We start from the raw sequence: 21,583 nt of genomic DNA, 5'->3' as shown, positions 1-21,583 counted from the left end.
CGGGCTCTCTGCTCAGTGGGGAGCCTGCTTCCCCCTCTCTCTCTGGTTGCCTTCTGCCTACTTGTGATCTCTCTCTGTCTATCAAATAAATAAATAAAAATCTTAAAAAAGAAAAGAAAAGAAAAGAAAGTTGCCACAAAATCAAAGGAGAAATTACAGTATGGAAGTGGAAGAATGGTCAAGAATCATGCTTGAATTACAGAGATAGATTTGAACTGTGAGTCCTAGCTTGGAGAGATGGGGAAGAAATCTGAAAATAGCTCTCCAGTAAGAAAACATTTGAAATATGTGGTGCCTGCTGAAAATAAAGATCAAGGGTCAATAATTACTAGTTGTCAGACTATTGAAATTAGCACATGCATGTTTTCATTCATTCATGTCTCTTTTAAAGAGTCAGTGATACCTGCCTTATTTTGGAGATACTGAAGTAATTTCTAAATGACTTGAGAAATGCTCAATTTTTCCAAAACAAAATTTTAGTTCTTAAAATGTTTTACAAATTTACAGTCAGGCAGGCAAAAACTCACATATTAAATGGTATCTGCATGGGCCTGATCTCTCGAGATTCAAGTTCTAGCAGCTGAGTTAACTGCTGTGTGTCCGTGGAAATCTTACTTCTCCGAGCCTCATTTTCTTTATAGATTAGTGGAAACCCTACCTTTCCATTAAATAAAACTGCGCATTAAATGTCAGACAAAGTAGGCAGATGCTTTTTTTTTTTTTTCTTTTAAGATTTATTTATTTATTTTAGGGAGAGAGAGAGAGAGAGAGAACATATGTGCGCTCAATTGTGGCTTTACAAGTCAAGGGAGGGGCAGAGGGAGAGAATCCTCAAGTAGACTCCCCACTGAGCGTGGAGCCCATGTAGGGCTCCATCTAGGGCCCATGAGATCATCATCCCAGGTGAAACCAAGAGTCGGGTATTCAACTGACTGACACACCCAGATACCCCTAAGCAGAGAATTAATGTGGGTTCCTTTCTCACTACTATCCCATATAATGTAAGAAAAGTCTGCAGAGGCTTATGAAATGAAACATACTGTAAAGTGGTGTGATTAAGTTTAAAAACCAGGGACAACCTTGAAGGGAGGAAATTGGCATTATTAGGAATGTGAGATGAAATTAGTGTTGGAGTTAAGCCCTCAATTTATCTCAATTTCTTGCTGTCTCTATCAGGATGATTTTGGTTACAAGCAACGGAAAAATCAATCTCAAATTGATTTTAACAATAAAATAAACTCATAGGCAGAAGTCAGCTTAACAGGATCAGGCTTGATCTCTCCACTTAAGTGATGAAAGACCCATACTCATGCTGTCTCCATTTCTCGACTCTATTTCAGTGCTAACTCCATTCTGTGTAGGCTTCCCTACTTCTTGGTTCCAAGATGGCTACCTTGTTAGCTTCAGGTTTCTTCGTGATTAAGGTGTCCAGTCTGAAGTAACTAACAGGCTGTTATCAGTGGTTGAGAACCTGTATCTCATACATGCTGTCTTACTTATACTCAGCAAAGAAGACTTTTTTCTGCTCTCAAACAAAAATCCTGAGCCTTGGCCTAAATGAATCAACTTTGAGCACTTGCCCATTCTTATCTCAATAAATGTGGCCTAGAAATGGGGTTATGCCAATTACTTTAGGCCAGAGCCATAGATTTTACTTTTCATTTGAAGGTCAAGTCAGTTTCCCCTGAAGCACACGGGTTACATTGGAGTAGGGTGCTGGTAAGAAGACGGCTATGACTGGTAAGAAGACTATATGCTAGGTGGTTAAAAAAGCAGATATCCACTGGAGTAGCTGTGACTAAATAGGAAACATTGGGTTTTAAATGTATACCCAAGATATATATTTGAAAGGCAACTTGGAAGTTTATCTTATACTTCTGGAAATTAAATTCAAGGAAGAGTTGATTGAATTAAGTATTGCCAGAAGAAGGAGGAGGAGGAAAAGAGAAAGGAAAGAAGAAAAGAGACAAAGACAGTGTTTCACAGAGACCATATATCCAGCAAGGACTCCTAGATTAGGCCAGAAACACCAGTCAAATACTAACTTTTTGTATACATATTTTGTTTTCTGGTGTTTTGATTTAATGGAAGACTTGATTTGGAGAATATAGAATAGATAGCTACATATCCATTAGTCTTTCAAATAAAGCCATTTTAAATGCTTGAACAGTATCCTATCATTGTTAATTCAAGATTTAGTTCTCTAAGAAGGGACCATAGTGTAGCATTCTAAGATATAAAGTAAGTAAAGCTTCTTTATACTGAAGAGGTCAGATCTGAAGTTTTGAACTTTCTGTTCAAAAACTTCAGCTGAGAGCCTGATTCTCAATTCAGCACTGGTGTAGAAAGCCATGGGCCTGAAAGTGCTCCCAACATCATCCCAATAAATACTTTGAATCTTCTCCAGCAACTGAGTCTGAGCCATATGGCATATAATGAGTGATTTTTAATTTAAAAAAAAAAATTCATTCTTAGGAGAACCTTAGATGGCTTCTGGGACATCTGGTTTCAAGTAGCATGGTACTCTGCACTCTCAAATAGCTATATTAATTGCCCTATAGAATGGGTTATTTAAGATTAGCTATTTAAATGTTGGGGAATGGGTCCTAAATATAGTGATTTTAGTTTGGGTGTAATTAATGGTGAGCTAATCTTCTAAAAGTAATCAACCAAATCCAGCTGCTTCTGCCAGATAGAACAGCAGATTAGTTAGGGTGCTAATTTGGCTATTATAATAAAGGCCAAAAGATTTTATTTTTGCCCCATACAGCAATCTAAGGGTGAGCAGTCTTGGATAGGTTTTTCAGTGTCAACGGTAGAGACTTACTCTAGTTCCTCTGGCATCCTTAATATTCATCTCCCATCCCTTGGTCCAAAAAAGAATTCTCTAGGGTTCCACTCTAACATCTACATTTTAACCATGAAAAGAGGGGAAAGGGAAGGAAGTTAACAGAACGCTTTTTGTAGAAGCCCCAAAAGTCATCACATTGCTTCTGTTCATTTCTCATTGGCCAGACACTAAGTGCTGGACAGTGTAATAGGCAGTTAAACCCTCTCTCTCCATAGAAGATGAGTATGTATGAGAAAACCAGGAGGCTCCGGTAGAGAGCCTCTGGAGAAAAGAGGCTGTATAACTTCCTGTCCACCAAAGCCGAAATGATGCATTTGCCCAAATTCTCTCAATAAGTGCACCAGGTTGTCCAAATATGAACTAACATGAACAGAATATACGACTGGTGTACATGGGAATAATGTTTCTACTTCAGTTACCATGGGTTATAGAATCCAGCATTTAAAAATAATTAACATATGCACTGTTTATTTCTGATCTCTAAAAATGTGCACTTTTGAAAGCTTGGAAAATATAGAAAAACATTTAAAAAGTTAATAATCAGCCATAATTTCACTAGCCAGAGAAAACCATTGTTAAGAGTTTGGTGTATTTCCTTTATGACCTTTCTCCGTGAGAGTCTTCTTTTTACTCATGTAATTGAACACAGTTTTGCATATTTTAACCTAATATTATACAATTTTATCACATCATTAAAATAGGATACTAATATCAGTTTTTATGTTTGCAGTAACTTAACCTATAGAAGTACCAGAATTTATTCTGCTGCTAGTACTAGATACTTAGAATTACCAGTCTTTGCTGGTATTAATAATGTTACTATGCACATCTTTGTGCATAAATTTTTGTCTGTATTTTGAAGTATTAGAATAGAATCTTAAAATGAAATTCAGTCAGAAGGTAGGAAAATTTCAAAGGCTCTAGATCTATATTGCTAAGCCACTGTCCACAAAGAATATTGAAAATTTCTCCAGCTTGTTCTGCTAATCTCTTTCATATCATCCTCACTACCATTGTTATAATTAAATAAATTAAAGTTGTCTCCCTTGGAAAAGGACATTTGCAGACCCTCTGTGATAGCCTGGAGTATGATTTGATATGCACCAGCAATGTTTTCATGTCTACATTAAATTTTATTTTTTTAGTCATTTATTCCTCCCTTGCTTTAATGCAAATATAAACTATCATGTGCCTGACTGAGTCACTAAATTAGGTAAAAGGGAATTATAATATCTCATTTAATGACACCTGCTTACATTTAATTTTAATTTAATGATACCAACCAACTTGATTCAGCCAAGAATCTTGAAGAACATACATTTTTTAAAATGAGCAGGTATTGAATTGCTAAAATAAATGACACCTCATTTATTTATGTGCCAAACCTCATACAGTCTTCTCAGAGGAGAGATTTCAGATTCTCATTTCAAAGCACATTAACTCTAAATTTGGATAAAATCCTAACACTTATAATTATATGATTTCCAAGCCCTTGGCAGATTAAAAACAGCAAATTAGAAAAGAGCAACACCCAGGGGCTCCTGGGTGGCTCAGTGCGTTAAAGCCTCTGCCTTCGGCTCCAGTCATGATCTCAGGATCCTGGGATAGAGTCCTGCATCAGGCTCTCTGCTTAGCTGGGAGCCTGCTTCCCCCTCTCTCTCTGCCTGCCTTTCTGCCTACTTGTGATCTCTCTCTTTCTCTCTCTCTGTCAAATAAGTAAATATAATCTTTAAAAAAGAAAAAAGAGCAACAAACACATTAACAACAAATAATGGTAGTTGAGAGATCAACAGGAGAGATAGAGACTTTGTATTTTTTATAACACACATACACACACCCCATCACCATCACCGCCAGCAACAGCCTAAAATTCTGTTTTTTGAAATTGTAACATTTTTAAAGCAATGCCACCTAATTGAATCAAGCTCGTCTATTCAAAGAATAGTATAAAGTCCTAAAATAACTTTTTATAAGTTTTAATATCACAGAAAATAAACATTTATAATAACTTTGCACATAGAATTTGATCATAACTTTTAAAAATTAAAAAGACATATCTTGAAAGTAAGTGCACTAAAATATTAACTATGATTTTCTTGGGCTGGTAATATTATCTTTTTCTTCTTTTTCTGTATCTTTTAAATGTTCTAAAATGTTTATGTATTATTCTAATAGAGATAAGTAAAGCTATATTATTTTTATTTTTTTTTAAGATTTTATTTATTTTATTTGGCGGATAGAGATCACAAGTAGGCAGAGAGGCAGGCAGAGAGAGAGGGAGGAGGAAGCAGGCTCCCTGCCAAGCAGAGAACCCGAGAACCCAAGAGGACCCTGGGATCATGACCTGAGCAGAGGCTTTAACCCACTGAGCCACTCAGGTGGCCCGAGTTATATTATTTTTAAATAATATTCAGTGGTCTAGTTAAATAGTTTATTGAGGGTCTCTTGGGCATGTCTCTTGGATGCTACTTAAATTATTTGTTCTGTAAAATAATGGTAATAATTAGTCATACATTATGACATTAGAAAGAAAATTCTTGAATTAAGTCAGACATCATTATATATTTAGACAGGATGTTCATGTTATTTAAATAATATTGCATACATTTTGCAAATTAAAATCATATTTCAGTTCAGGAGAACTGTAATAATTTAAACCAGAAAAGTATTTTTAAAAATTGTATATAAACTAATCTTGCATATAGGAGTGAAATGTTTATGTACAGTTTTTGTAGCATTTCTTCCATGTAAATCTGTTTCTTTGTATTTTGAGGAAATAATTTTTAACTTTTACTTAGAAGAATTAATAGTATTATCCAGAAAATCATTAAATGTATGAAATATTTTTATAATGTTAGCATGAAGTAATCATCTGCAGATTTTCTGAACTAATTACACGGACAGTTAGATTTCAAGATTTCCTTTATCAAATGATGGATTACACTGAACACATTTCTACTTCTGCCTGTTTTTAAGTTATTTTCTCTCAGTTCAAAATCCTTAAGCTATTTTCTCTCAGTTCAAAATCCACTCCTGTGGATTCAGCTTTGTGAGACCAGCTTGGGTCTCCTGAGAACCTGCTTTGCCGGTGGCTGTCTTTTAGGCTCTGCCCATAGAGGGCGCCAGAAGGAAAATGCAAGGCCTGATTGAGCAGGAGCTCTGCTTGCCGTTCCTGTGAGTATTTATCTGTTGAGCTCCGGTCCTTACTTTGGCAACCAGATTCGCTCCAGGAGCGACCCTTCTCTAAGTTCCTATGTTTAATGATTCCAAACACTCCCTTCCCCAGCCCTAGAATTAGTAGGGGCTTCCTACAGTTGCCATCTCTGTGATAACTTGGTGTTATCAACTTTATACCTAAACTGTTCTTTATATTCTCTTCTGTCTCCTGGCTATACTGACTGCTACAGCGTAATTTCTTAAACCAGAAATACAGAGATTGATAAAATAATTTTCCTACTAGTTGATGTTATAAGTTAATATGGATACATATGTGGTCACTCTGATAGAAGTTATCTGGACTTTGCAAAGAAGAAGTTCATATATAGGATATACCTAGTTCTATACAATTCAGGGGTAGAAATCATAGTTCTTCTCATGACCAGCATAGCTTCCTGATCAACATTTTAAGGAATTAAAAATTGACTATATATACTCTATTTGTATGTGTGTATATGTCTAACTTATGGTATGTGTGTGTACTTATATATGTTGTATAGAAGTACATATATATATATATATATATATATATATATATATATATATAATTGTAAAAATATGACAGGAAGACAAGAAGGAAAAAACTTAAAAATTTAATATGCTTGTAAAATAGATCAATCGTTAGTTCATAAAATAGGTTAATTTCATCATCCTGCTTGCATCTAAATTCTGGACTCGGTAATAAATTCATTGGCTAGTACAATAATTAGCACATCTGGTTACACATTCATCAGCTCAGTGGTGTTTTTATCGTTCGTATCAACAAGGTTGTTCCATCTTCCCCTTTATTCTCTGTCCTGTGCCTACCATCAACCACTTACATTTGACCTTAGTTACAACCTAGATAATCTCAAGTTTCTTCATGCATAGGAAGAAAATATACCACTGTCCAATAAATGCCACATCCTTTACTGCTGACTTGGACTGGCTTCTGCTAGCTCCTGAAATGCTTGGCCACCTTTGCCTTTCCCTAGCCATGACTATTTTTATTTCTGAATTTTTGAGCTTACTCTGGGTTCCTGGCTTGTCCCAGACCACACTTCTGGCTTACCTCTTCCCTTTTGCCACAGTTTCATGTTGATGGCTGAGTTGGTTATATAATAACCATGTAAAATTCATCCCTTTCTGTCTCACATCCTATAATAGCCATTCCTTGACACTTGAAACTCCTCAAAATTCTGGTTCTCCTGTGTGCCCTTCCACCTTCCCTAAGACTAGGTAGCATTAGCCTTGCTGCTTCCCAAGCCTGCCAGCCTCTACTTAAATAAAATGAGCAGAAAAGCTCACGCCAAAATGGGAGAAGTAGATGACTACTTTTATATTTCTGGTTATCTCGAAGTATTCAGGGAAGGATGTTATAAAGCCTTACGGCTGAGTTTGTCAGCTCTGGCGTCAGAATAGATTGAGCTCAAATCTTGGTTCAATCATTTACTACTTGTGTGACCTTAGGCAAGTTTCTTTATCTGTCTCTACCTCAGTTTTCTTTTTATCTTTTTCTTTTTTTAAATTTCTTTTCAGTGTAACAGTATTCATTGTTTTTTGCACCATACCCAGTGCTCCATGCAATCCGTGCCCTCGCTAATACCCACCACCTGTTCCCCCAACCTCCCCCCGACTCCACCCCTTCAAACCCCTCAGATTGTTTTTCAGAGTCCATAGTCTCTCATGGTTCACCTCCCCTTCCAATCTCCCTTAACTCCCTTCTCCTCTCCATCTCCCCTTGTCCTCCATGTTATTTGTTATGCTCCACAAATAAGTGAAACCATATGATAATTGTCTCTCTCTGCTTGACTTATTTCACTCAGCATCATCTCTTCCAGTCCCGTCCATGTTGCTACAAAAGTTGGGTATTTATCCTTTCTGATGGAAGCATAATACTCCATAGTGTATATGCACCACATCTTCCTTCAGTTTTCTTAAGGATAATATGACTACAATGTATCTGCCTCAAAATTTTTTATAAGGTTAATAAATTGAATAATCCATGTAAATTTCTTAGAATTGTTCAGCACAGAAAAAGCACTCAAATGTTAACAATGTTTATGTTACCCTTCAATAATGCTATTTAATGACAGTTGATATTGAAAATTGAATATCCTAAGTGACTATTTTCCTGACTTATGAACATTAGGGGAGGGTTATTAAGTAGGCATAGCTTACTATTGAACCCTCCATCTCTGTGCAGCATCTAAATCCGTAAGTGAAAATGATATATGAAAAAGGGAGAAAAATCACTACTAATAAAATCCTTCAGAATGTAATTTCAGTCTGTGTTTGAAAGGCCCAATGATTGTTAGGAACCTGGAAGAAGCAGTTACCAGAATAGAAATCTCAGAACAGCCTGTTCCCAGGTTGCTGGGTTAAGCAATTAATGGTCTAGCTGGGTTTGTATTTAGATTTGAGTACCAGACAAAAGATACTGTTTTCACCCATGAAAGGGAACCTGTATGTAATTGGCTAACATTGTTTTTGCCCTAGACAATGACTCCACAATGAACAGTTACCAATAATATATATCTGATGGATAATCTAATCCATCTTAATCTAATCATATATTTTAATGATCAGATAACTCTAAAGAACTTATTAGGGTTTGCAGAGTTTCTCTGTAAGCATGATCACAATTGATCACATTTAAATTACTTTCAAGATTTCAGTAGAAATTGATCTAATTTTCTGTATGAGGAACTGACCCAAAGGTGTAAAGTTAATGTGTCTAGTGTAACACAGCTAGTAATCGACAAATTGTTTACTCCAAATTTGTTACTCAAATTTAGCATTCTTTCCATTACTGCACAATGATGCCAATACTCTCTTGCTACTTCATAGAATGTCACAGAGTTTGAAAGTAACAATGGTAAAGATGAAATACCATTAATATTTGAATACTTCAATATTTGAAGAAACCAACTAAACTACAAATCAAAGTAATTATGAATCCTGATTTTAGAAACTCACTAAAACAATTTATTTTCCTACTCAGAATATTGAGAAGAAAATCTTTAGTTTAATGTATATCTTCCAGAAAGAAAGAGAAGGGAGAGAGAGAGAGAGAGAAGATACAACAGTAACCCAAGATTTCAGTGTTTATTACATGCCAGGTGCTACAGTAAGCATTTACATGAGTCACCTGATGTACTGCTCATGAGAATCCCACACAAAATAGTTACAACTTTTTCACTAAATGGATGAGTGAGGGGAAAAAAAAAAACAAAAAACAAACAAACAAAAAAACCAAAACTTAAAACCTAGAGAGGTTAAGTAGTTTGTCCAAAGTCACACTGTCTCTACTAGGGAGGGGTCAGGATTCAAACTCAGAATAAGTTCTGAGCCCCTATTCTTAATCACAGTGCTATATGTTCTTGATTTTATTTATTTTAGCATTAGTAAGTGTGTATTTCCTCAATTCAGTAAGGGTTAGGGTAGCAGGGATTGGTTAAAATGCCAACAAGTTTCAGTAGTCTTGTGGCAGCAGCCCAGATGCTATTGTCTGAGGCTCACAGTGGAACTGTGTGCATTCTGACCAACCACATGCTGCCAGCCAGCTACGCAGAATCCCAGCGTGTGATTCAGCTTAGACAGATGACCAGCATTTTCTTCCTGTGTATGACTGGCTGGCAGCTGTGACTCTAAATACACAGAATGATACACAGAGAATATTTTAAATAAGGATCGTTCAAAATATTATATCTTTTTTTAAAACCATCTTAACCATTTTTTTCCATCTTAACCATTTTCAAGTATACAATTCAGTAGTGTTAGGATATTTGCATTGTTGTGAAAGAGATGCGCAGAACTTTTTCATCTTACATATCAAAAACTTTATACTCATAAATGACTTTTTCCCATCTCCCCTTGTCCTCTTAATGCTAGCTAGCCCTTGGTAACTACCATTCTGCTTTCTGTTTCTTTGAATCTGATGACTTTAGAGAGGTTATATAAGTGGAATCATAAAGTATGTGTCTTTTCATGACTGGCTTATTTCACTTATCAGTGAAGAAAGCCTGTGTGCTTAGCATAAAGTTATCAAGTTTCATCCATATTGAAGCATGTGACAAGATTTCCATCCTTTTTGAGGCTGAATATTATTCCATTACATGTACATACTACATTCCATTTACTTATCGATTAATGGACATTGGGTTGCTTCTTACTCTTGGCTGTTATGAATAGCATTGCTGTGAAGGTGAGTATGCAGATATCTCTTTGGGACCCTGTTTTCAATTCTTGTGTATATAGATACAGAAGCAGTATTTCTGGATCTTTTGGTAGTTCCATTTTTAATTTTTTGAGAACCATCCCTATTGTTTTCCATAGTGTTTACACCATGTGGAATATCTCCACAGTCTTGCCAACACTTGTTATTGTCTGTAAAATATGTATCCTTTTCAGGTTTTGGTGAGGCAATTTATTTTTTATTTCAAAAATGTGCTATCCTTGAAGGCCTCTAAATGTTTAATTTCAGGAGCTAAATATTTCCCAAGAACATTCCTTGAGTAAATGAGTAATTTGCTCTTTGAACCTAAAACACGTATTTGTTTCTTCATTCTTTTGGCTACCACTGTCTTACCCAGCTCTAAAAGCTTCTTCAAATTAGTCCAAGGGAGACAGGTGGGAAGGTGTAGACCTCTCACTCTGACAGTCTGGTAAAGATGGAGAGAAAAAATGGTGCTATTCAAAGATACTTAGTACTTGAAGATTTAGAATTTAGGATGGAAATAAACCCAGTGAAATAGCAAGAATGTTTGAAAGAGAAGCCACCAACCCACTGCTATAGAAGGCTGAATTCCAAGGAAATATGCCCAATATCCTTGAAGCTGAGAAGTAAGTTTCTGAAATCATTCATTTCTATATTCCTGTTTCTCATTTACTTGAAACATGCATCATTAGTTGGGGGAAAGCATGTCCTGCTAGTGAAGCATGGAAGTTAACCAACTGACAGAATCTTATCCAAGTAACAGTGGATTTGGATATTTGTATAGTGACCCTATTAGAGAGTACGTACCAGAAATTGCAATGCTTTGACTTTAAGAAAAAAGCACTAGTTATATTAGTTGTTCGTAATATTCTGATGCTGCAGTATGAGTCTTAAAAAAAAAAAAAAAAACAACTCTTAAGGACATTTATCTTATTTCTATTAGTATCATTTGATTTTTCTTGTTTACATTTCTCATTTCACTAGTAGAAACTTGAAGAGGCAAATGTCTTTTTCACTCTAAACATTAGAACAGAAGAACAAAGTGAAATTGTAATGCGTTTAATGTCACATGTATTCACAATAAGATAACAATAGAGTCTCAAAAGAATTGTTAATGTGGGGAAAAATCAGAAAATTTCACCTTTTACAGCCAGTGACTAATAAATTTTCTAATGCTATCAAATAATTAGTAAAAAACCATAAGTGACTCTTAATCTCACAAAACAAACTGAGGGTTGCTGGGGGGAGGGGGTTTGGGAGAAGGGGGTTGGATTATGGACATTGGGGAGGGTATGTGCTTTGGTGAGTGCTGTGAAGTGTGTAAACCTGGTGATTCACAGACCTGTACCCCTGGGGATAAAAATATATGTTTATAAAAAATAAAAAATTATATTAAAAAAAAACATAGCAAGACAGATTTTTTTTAATGTAAAGAAGAACAAATATTGGCCAAAACTCAGGGTGGCTCACTTGAAAAGAAATAGAAATAACAGAAGCCTGTTAGGTTACGTAAGACAAGATTAAGTGGAAGTATAAGAGTAAAAGTTAATAATAAGCTAAAAACAAGGCACTTGTTCTGTGAGACATGTAAAAGTAGCAAACCTGAGGACAATGCAATTTTCTTTTCTCTATTTATTCTGTGCTATGGTTATCTAGCATGATGAATGAAATAGGAATGTTCCTGCCCTTATAGAACATAGTATAATTTCTTTCAAGAGATAAGTATTCAACAATGGAGAGTGCTTTTATTTTTAAATAAAAATAGTCTTTTACATTTCAATTTTAGCCTTTGCTAATTTTAAAAATCCAAATTCCTTATTAAATTTTGGGTAAGGCTGTATAATAGCAAAGTTGGAGAGAAAACACTACATTTTATAAAGTACAAAATACCCATAAAACAAAAAAATCCTCATGAAGCAACAAACAGCAGTGTTGTATTTCCTGTTGTTAGAAACAATTGCTAAAGCTTATCACTTGACTAGCAGGCTTATTTTATGAAGGAATCATTAATACATAATTCAGTGAGACTTTGGAGAAGTCTATGAAATTGATCACAAAGTGGCCATGAAACAAATAGAAGATTTCTTAGAGAAAATTGGTACAGAATAGAGAAAAACAGAGACCTCTGACTTCTCCAAGGGCCTTTTTAGTAGTAGTAGGAAAATAATAAGTAATGTGCAACCATAGTTATCACACTATTTGATTTCTTTCTAGTCTTTCTAGTTTAGTCAATGAAATAACAAGAGAGCACCATTTTCTGATGGACACTAACAACATAGTCAAAAACTATTTGACTTATTTTGTTATAATACTGATTTCAGACAGTGGGTGGATTTTTATGAAGTTCTAAGAATTATACTAGAGAATGTTTAACTACATATAATTACTCCAAACTGCCAGTCCCTCAGATGTCTTCTGGAGTATCCTTTCTCTCACTAAGTGTCCCCCTCTTGCTTGAGATACGCTTTAAAGCAATTCCACAGAATCAGCTACTGTGGGATCTTGGTAGGAACCAACCATGGCATCGGGTTTCCAGAAGATAGACTACCTTGATCTGCCGTTGGTGGGAGTGAAGGTCAATACCTACACAGACTCCTCCTCTCTCTGGCCAGCCAACTGCAGCTGAGCTAGGTTCACTAATCACTCTGAAGATGCTCCCTTGGCTTGACAAGAGAAGGAAGAGTTCCCTAGTTCTCGCCCAAACCATATGGGGTTTGGGGTGGAAATTCAATATTCTGATGACTTTCTCCAAAGAAGTTCTTTTTGACATCTTTCATATCAACTGTTTCATACCAGTGCTGGCCAAACCAATGTTACAGTCTCCTTAGCGTCACTTTTAGGATATGGAGATGTTTGGTACTGACTTCACAGTTTCAACAGTGGGGTTCTCGGACAAAACTGAAACATAGTTCTACCTCCATAGCTTCTATACATCTGACAGATCTAATTATGCTAGTTTTTAACATATTCTCACCAATTAGGGTTTTAAAAAAAATCAAAAACATTTTTAAGGTAGTGATTGATATACAAAAAGCAGTATATATATTTATGTGTACGCTTGATCAGTTTGGAGATAAGTGTCTCATGTATCCTTGAGGCCATCTATCCCATAAACATCCATCACCTCCAAAAGTTTCCTCCCACCCTTCTTACTTAATTATTCTTATGATAAGAACACTTACTATAAGCTCTACCCTCTTAGAATTTTATTTAGTATATAATATATTATTGTTAACTATACCCATTATGTTGCCCAGTAGATTTTTAGAACTTACTCATGTTGCATAACAGAAACTATTAGAACTGACTAATAGTTCTCCCATTATGTTGCCCAGTAGATTTTTAGAACTTACTCATGTTGCATAACAGAAACTATTAGAACTGACTAATAGTTCTCCCAAGCCCCTGGTAAGCACCATTTTACTCTCTGTTTCTATGAGTTTGGCTATTTTAGATTGTTCATATAAGTGGGATCATGTAGGAATTACTCTTCTGTACCTAGCTTCTTTCACTTAGCATAATGTCCTCCAGGTTCAATCAATTGGGAGAAGGGATGGTGTTTTTGTGGAAAAGACTTTTTAAAGTTATTTCTGTTTAGAAATATAGCTTGTAAACTGAATATTAATTAGAAAGCACAGTTTTCCTTTAAGGGGTAAGCACAATTCACAAGTCTATGCATGTTTATATATGAATAGAGTTATTTGATTCTATTAACTCATAAATTTAACAGATTAAGTTCCCTTAAAATTTATTCCCATTTACAAACCTAGATAAATAAGCTTCTTCAAACATTTTAAACTATACTTTTTTTTTTTTTAAAACAAACACTATAAATGCCTAATGGAGCAAATTTAAAATACAGTAAGTCAATATTTTTAGATATTTAACTCCTATAAAACTAATAAATCAAGTCTATAAATGTCATAAATTAGATTCTCCGAAGCATTTCAAACATCATAAAATCATGCCTGGAAGCAAGACTTCCAATTAAAGATGGCAGATGAAATGTAACTATTAAGGTTTGTTTCTTTTCAATACTCAAATGACATTGAAGTGATTTTTTTAAAAAAAGGAAATATAGGACAAAGGGCAAAATGCAAAAGAAGGAATAATAGGAACAATTTGGAGGCTGGAAAGCAGATGGCTTAGGAGATAGGGAAGCTAACAGAAAAGTTAAGAGGCACCAAATTGTAGTGCAGAATTCCCAAAAGCCAGGTGGTGATATTGAATCTGAAAGATAAGACTAAAAAGTCTGTTTATAAACTAGATTTACCCAAGAGAAAAGACCTAAAGTTATGGACATTAAGAATTCTATGAATCAGCTCCATGAGAGGATCTTACAGTAAAGAGTACAGCATGCAAGCCTCATTGCCAATAAGCTTTTTTTCGTGTCCTGCTCTTAAATGGGAAAGCTCTTGAGGTGCATTCCAGAATTTAAACACTCTTAAATTCTTAATTTAAGCACTCTTAAACTACAGCTTCTAATATGAGAATATTGACCAAACCAAATGCACAGGGGGAAAATCAAATGGAACAGAAAAATACAGGGACGAGGTGGAAGGGGGAGCTTCTAAAACATCATTAATACTCTCAACAGAAAATTTTGTATCCATAAACCCAAATAGGATGATACAGGAAGGAATATTCAAAAATGAAAAATAAAAGCTCTAAAAGATTAAAGATATGATTGCATAAATGAAAAACTCAATAAAGCCTTTTGAAGGAACTCTTCCCCAAAGTAAACAAATAGGATCAAAAGAAAAGAGGAGATAAATAAATAGAAAAATTAGAGGACCAGTAGTGGAAGTCCATTTTCTAAACAAGAGTTTGAAGAAGAGACACAAGGGAAAAATTGAGTGGAGACAAGTCAGAGAAACTACTCAGGAAAATTTTTGAAAACTGAAAGACTTGAGTTTCCAATTTGAAAGATCCCAGTACCAAGAACAATGAATAAAAATAAACCAACACCCAGGCATATTATCATGAAACTTAAGAAAACTTGTGACAAAGAAAAGGTCCTCACATCTTCTGGAGGACATATTTATTTACTGGATCAAGAATCACAGTGGTATATAACTTCTCTGCAGGAAACTGTAAGACAGTGGAGTATGCCTTCAAAATTCTAATGGTGAGTTATTTCCTACCAAAATTTTTAATAGAATTATAAATAATATGTGAGAGTAGAGTAAAGCCATTTTCATACATGCATATCTTTAAAATTTCCCTCCCATACGCCATTTCTTGGGTGCATCATCAGTACAAAAAAGTAAAGCAAAAAAGAGAAAGGTGTAGAATCCGGAAGACAGAGACACCTATAAGGAAGAAGTAAAGAGCATCTCCTGAGGGGCAGTTCCACTAAGAAAGCTATTCTATACATCAGTTCAGGCTGAAGCAGCTCAGAATGGAGAGAGTTCAAGGTTGGCGCTGGGGAGTGGAAAAAGAAAGAGATTGGAGGAACTGCTTTTTAATCAGAAGCCCATGAGTACTAACTGTTGGCTTCTTTCAGTTCATAGGATTGTGATTAAAAATTAAAACTAAGATTGTAAAGAGACAAAACAATCAAATCACCATGTTGTAGAAAATTCACACAAATCCAATTGGAGTAATATTTATTTCTTCATCATCTCTGCTTTTTTGGTATGCTTTCCTGGTGATACAAATTACAGTTCAACCAAGGAGATGGTAATCATCATCTGCAGTCTATTACAGTAACTAAAGTCATTGATTTGGGTTGTGGATGGTGATTCTGGGCTTCTCAGTGCTACTTAAAGAAAAATCTACCAAAATACAGGTTAACAAGCCAAATCTCTTCTTCTAATGGGACTTTTCAAGCCCACCCCTTTTAACAACCTAGTAAATCACCTGCTCCCTTATTCATTTTTTTCTCCTATCATCTCAGGCAACTTTTGTCTGAAGTAATTTTCTAGGTAATATACCTATTATCCAGATTACAAGTTACATTTTCTGCCTGACTGAATTTACAACATTTTTTTTTTTAATTTTACATTATCTCATTATTCACCATTCTACATACTATACTAATCCGGTTCTTCTTGGAACTTCTATATAACTAGATAAAGGAAAAAGAAAAGAACATTGTAAATAAATAAATTGTATAATAAATTAAGTGATAAGTGCTGATGGATAAAGAGAATGATAAAGGTAGATCAGGAGTGCCAGGTTGGGGTGTGTTGCAATTTTCTTTAGTGGTAGTAAGGGTAAGTCTCGTTAAGAAGATGATGAAAATGAGCAAAGACCTTTAAGAGGTGAGAGGCTAGCAATGCAGATACCTGGGGAAAATAGAATTCCAGGAAGACAGAAAGAAAGGCCCAGAGGCAGGAACTTGCTTTATGCATTTCAGGAATATCCAAGTGAACATGACTGGAATGAAATGAACAGGGGAGAATAAATGGGTGATAAGTTTGGTGGGATAATGGGGATCACATAGTACAGCATCTTAGAAGCTTTTATTCTGGATCGTAGGACTACAGCCCTTACCCAGAGTGAAACAAACAGTGACGAATGATTTTGAGCAAAGAAATGGCAAGATCTGATTTACATTTCATTCTGTCTGAAATGAAGAAAATTGAAAATGGAAACCATTGAACCAACAACAATGGAAGCAGACAGATCCGTTAGAGGTTATTGTTGGGTTCAGGTAGGAAATAGTAACAGTTTTTGGCCAAGATGGTAGTGACGTAGGCAATGAGAAGTGCTCACATTCTGTTTATATTTTAAATGAAGAGCTAACAGATTTTCCTTGTAGGTAGGATGTGGTGTTTGAGAGAGTAAAGAGAAAGTAAAGAGAAACAAAATAAGTGTTCCTGCAAGGTTTGGGCCCAAACAAATAGATTTTCCCTCATGTAAAATGGGACATATGAGGGTAGAGCAGGTTTACAGAGAATTCATGAGTTCATTTTTGAACATGTTAAGTTCGAGATGGCCAGAAGGGTGTACAAGTGGAGAATAAGCAAGTTGGCGATGTGAATCTGGGGTTGGGGCTGGGAGGAGTTTTGTGCTGGAAATAATTGCTTTGGGAGTTTTCAATATGTAGATGATAAATAAAACCTTGATGAGCTTACCAAAAGAATAAGCATGGACAAATGACCAAGAACTGAGGCCTGTGTATCTTCAGTTTGGGGAGAAGAAGACCTGGCAAAAGAGGGCAACCAGTTCAGTAGGAGAAGAACTATGAGACTGTGATCTCCTAGAAGCCAGTAAAGAAAAGTGTATGGGGAAGGGGTATAGAGGTCAAGGTTTGAATGGGAATTCAAATGACCACTGTTTCTATGAAGATCAAGGGCGCTGATGACTTGACCAAGAACAGTTTCAGTGCAATAGTCAGCCTAGAAACCCAACTAGACTGGATTGAAGAGAGAGCATGAGAGGTATTAGAAATGGAAAATAAAGGAAATTTCAAAGAGTTTTTCTGCAAAGGGGTGAAGAAGAAGGGAGTGCTCATCGATGGAATAAATTGGCTCAAAGGAGGGCTTTTTTCGGATGGGAGAAATAACAACATATTTTGATGTGAATGAGAGTAATCTAGCAAGGAGGGGCAAATGTGACGATATGCAGTGCAAAGTTTCAGAAGGATTGTCTTTGGGTGAGAGAAGAGGAAGCTAAATGAGCTGAAAAGTAGGAACACATGAGAAAGCTGAGCTAGTTGGGGCAGGTGCCAGTAGGAGGGTCAGATGTGACCCTGAGAGTCTGTGCAAGTTCTCTGAATGCTTCACTTTGTCCAGTAAATTAGGTAGCAAGATCATCAACTGAGAATATGGATGGAGGGAAAATTAATGAGGGCTCTTTTAGGAGAAAGGAAATGGTGTGAAATCCCCCTCTAGGAGAGTGGGAGAGTGCGTAATGGGAAAAGAGAGTAGCCGTGCCACGCAGCACTCTGGGATCACTGGAGACGCACAGAAATACCTCTGGAAAGCCTGCTTGTCATGCCTCTATAGCTGAGTTTGAAAATACAAAACAACTTAACAGTTTTTTGTTTTTTGTTTTTTTTTTAAGACGGACTTTGACCAAAGAATGTTCTCAAACAGTAGGCTAACCTTCTCCTGGCAGTCCAAACAGGTCAATGTGCAATGGTTAGTGGGCTTCTGTGAGATGGTTGTGCACATTTATGGCTGCTGCCGGGCCTAGATCCACTCCCCTACCTGGCTTTTCGACTCTCCCTCTTTTTAAAACCTTTCTGGATGCCCTTCCCTGCATTTCCCTCTCTTTCTGGTGTGTATTTCCTTCTTATGGTATTTCTAGATGGAATTGTTAGTGTATGAACTGATAGGCATTACCAGTATTTTTGAGCTGGGGGAAAAGAGAAAAAAACAAAACAAGTACTAGAAGACCTGAGGACAGAGAAAGGAAAGATACAGATTTAGATAAGAAACGACTCAGAATGAGAGGCCCATGAAGGTGAGCATTGCTGTGAGGCCTGCTGAGCCGTGTGGTACATATGAACAGCAGCAGTAGAAAGAAAGCAGGACGATGGTATGAGATGGATCTCAGGAGGACACCTGAGCTCACTTGAGTTACTTCTAGTGGCACTTTCAGATATCGGGTTAACTGAACACTGACTCTTATTTAATGATCTAACTTTTCAAGCAAGGAAGAATATATTTCTTGCGTCTTTGTTTTCATTTATTTACAAGAAATAACGTGGAATCCCTCATTTACTTTTTTTTTTTTTTAAGATTTTATTCATTTATTTGACAGAGAAAGAGAGATCACAAGTAGGCAGAGAGGCAGGCAGAGGGGGTGGGGGAAGCAGGCTCCCTGCCTAGGAGAGAGCCTGATGCGGGGCTGGATCCTGAGATCATGACCCCAGCCAAAGGCAGAGGCTTTAACCCACTGAGCCACCCAGGCACCACCCTCATTTACTTTTAAACCAAGCAGTCTCTCTCTCTCTCTCTTTCTTTCTTTCTTTCTTTTTTTTTTTTTTTTAAGGCTGGAGTATTTATTTATTTTTTAATTTCTGTATTTATTTATGTAATCTACCCCTAAACTCACAGCCCCAAAATCAGGAGCCACGTCCCCTTCCAACTAAGCCAGCCAGATGCCCCAAACCAAGCAGTTTCTTACAGTATGACATAATAGTTAAAAGCTTCCTATCAGGGTTTGTATATCTCAGCTGCATGATCTTAGACAAATAATTTAATCTCTCATTGTTTGGTGTTTTAATATCTATGAGTTATAGGGTTGGTCTCAATATTAAATAGTAGTATTTATACTATTGGGAGTAAGTAGTAAAAGGTACCTTTTACTCCCAACATTCTAAGGTAATGCAGCTAGTAAACAATGGAACTGGAACTATGACCGCCACCACCAGCACAGTTTTAAAATCTGGTTCTTAAAGGTCCCATGACTAACTGCTTTCTGCTGGAAATAAAATGAGAAGGCAAGCTTGAGTCTTTTTTGATCCTTGAATTGAAAACTCCATTTTAGAGGAAGGAAAGAATTTACACATTATGTCCCTGAGGGTATCCATTTTTTCTTTTTCTTGCAAGACATACTGACTTGAGGGACTATTTAAATGTAAAGTTATTCAGTTAAAGGAAAACGAGAGGACACCTGGGTCCTCAAGCTACAGGTGCATTTTTGACACACTGCTGCCCCCTGCTGCCTAATGCCTAACTTGGATTTTTCTCACATGGTAGCTTCTAAAATTAACAAGCTCTATCTCCCCCCTATTGCAGAGCCATACTAAAGACGGAACTGTGTCCCTGAGGTGAGCATGGTTACACCTCTGGTGGGAGATTTAGGATTAGACTACTGAAAAGCCAATTTTTCCTGCTTTTCCATATTGTCCTTCCCGTATTAAATGTCAACAAATGACTTACTGGATGCCAGCTATGAGCTATGTGCTGTTAGAAAATACTCAAAATGGAGAAGTGAAAACCAAGAAATCTGCACTGATAAAGCTTGCATTCTCATGTGGATAAATAGCCAACAAATAGGGAAAAAATCAGAAAATAAAATACTTAAGTTTATGATTGACACATTAAGTAGTAATATTGATGACTAATGTTTGCAGGTCACTGTGAGAAGAGCAAGTTTCCAAGTGCATGATTCCAAGTGCTGTCTATGCTTTGCTTCGTTGGGTTCTCACAGCAACTGTCAAGCAGCTATTTAACTTTAACCTTAACCTTAACGTTTGGTGAAGATACTGAGGCAAGGCAGGAATGATCCTAAGAGGTGGAACCAGGCCCTGAAACAGAGCTCCTCTGACTCCAGAAGTATTGAGGGCAATCTTCTTGAGGGAGATGACACTAAAGAGGAGAAACCGAGCTTTTGAAGATCTAGGGGATAGCAAGCCAGGCAGGAGGAACAGTGCGTGCAAAGTGAGTTTGGGATGTCTAGGTACCAGGAAAAAAAGAGCCACATGGCTGTATTAGAGAAGTCTGCAGGGAAAGCACCAGAGTCTAGGTCATGCTGAGGAGCTTGGATTTTATTCTAAATTATGGAAGAAATTTATTCAAAATTATAAGAAATTATTAGAGAATTTTAATCAGAAGAATAGTCCTAATCCTAATAAGGAGCTTACTCTGGATATTAGAAGGAAAATACATAGTAGAAGGGAGCACAAGAGTTGGTAGAGGCAATTAGTTGGAGAGTAATAACTTCTGTCCCACCAAGATCTCCTTCCTCTTCCCAAGGCCTACGGTGTATGAGTCTGCATGTTGACCCCTTCATAAGGGCCATAGACCCAACCAAGTCCATGATTTGTGGCTGAAAACCAGCCTCAACTCTGCTCATGAAACCAATGAGCCCCATGACCCCAGGCCCAATGGATATTCTGCATCTGCCAAGGGGAGTTCTTTTTCTTCCTAATTAGCATACAGGTGCCATATTGAATAGTGCCAGGATTGACTCCACTCGTCTTTTCATTCTAAACAGCATATAGACCTAGCATGGGGGCATATATGTAGTAGGTTCTTGGTCCACCTGGTTTACTTGATTCTGATTTAACCTAGTCTGGTTATAGAATGTAAGGCCATAAATTCAAAGTGTAGACTCTGTTTTGATTATTTGCCCAGGGTGTATGCAGAAAGGAATGAAGTTGAGGGTCCCGCCAAGCCCAGCTGAACAGCTCCCGTATCTCAATCTCAAACAGGGCAAGTGAAACGTAAGTGTCTATTAAATTGTTGAGACTTTAGTTTTTATTCTCTGGCAGTTGATAGGACGTGTGGCTCTGTCTGTTTGAGGGCTGTTTTTTTTCTTGTTTCCAATAAAGTTAATCCTTAGAGAAAAGCAGGCTAAGAGGGATCTTAACACCAGTATTGCTCTGTAAGAGAAAAGTTTTGTCAACTTTGAAATTA

At 36.6% G+C, this 21,583-nt stretch overlaps 1 protein-coding gene across 8 annotated transcripts in view; it reads left to right on the top strand.

Annotated features, from left to right (window-relative positions):
- Positions 1-21,583, top strand: part of OXR1 (oxidation resistance 1) — a 443,393-nt gene that overhangs the window by 275,119 nt on the left and 146,691 nt on the right. The window contains exon 1 of one of the 8 annotated variants that reach the window (XM_059165799.1): positions 10,688-10,891. The exons of the other annotated variants lie outside the window; for them this stretch is intronic. The gene's annotated coding sequence lies outside the window, so the exon portion shown is untranslated. Of the gene's footprint in view, positions 1-10,687; positions 10,892-21,583 lie in introns of those variants that run through there. 8 annotated transcript variants of the gene reach the window in all.

The sequence above is a fragment of the Mustela lutreola genome, chromosome 3 (assembly GCF_030435805.1).
Source record: "Mustela lutreola isolate mMusLut2 chromosome 3, mMusLut2.pri, whole genome shotgun sequence".
Taxonomy (NCBI): Eukaryota; Metazoa; Chordata; class Mammalia; order Carnivora; family Mustelidae; genus Mustela; species Mustela lutreola.
This window is presented reverse-complemented; position numbering and strand designations above follow the sequence as displayed.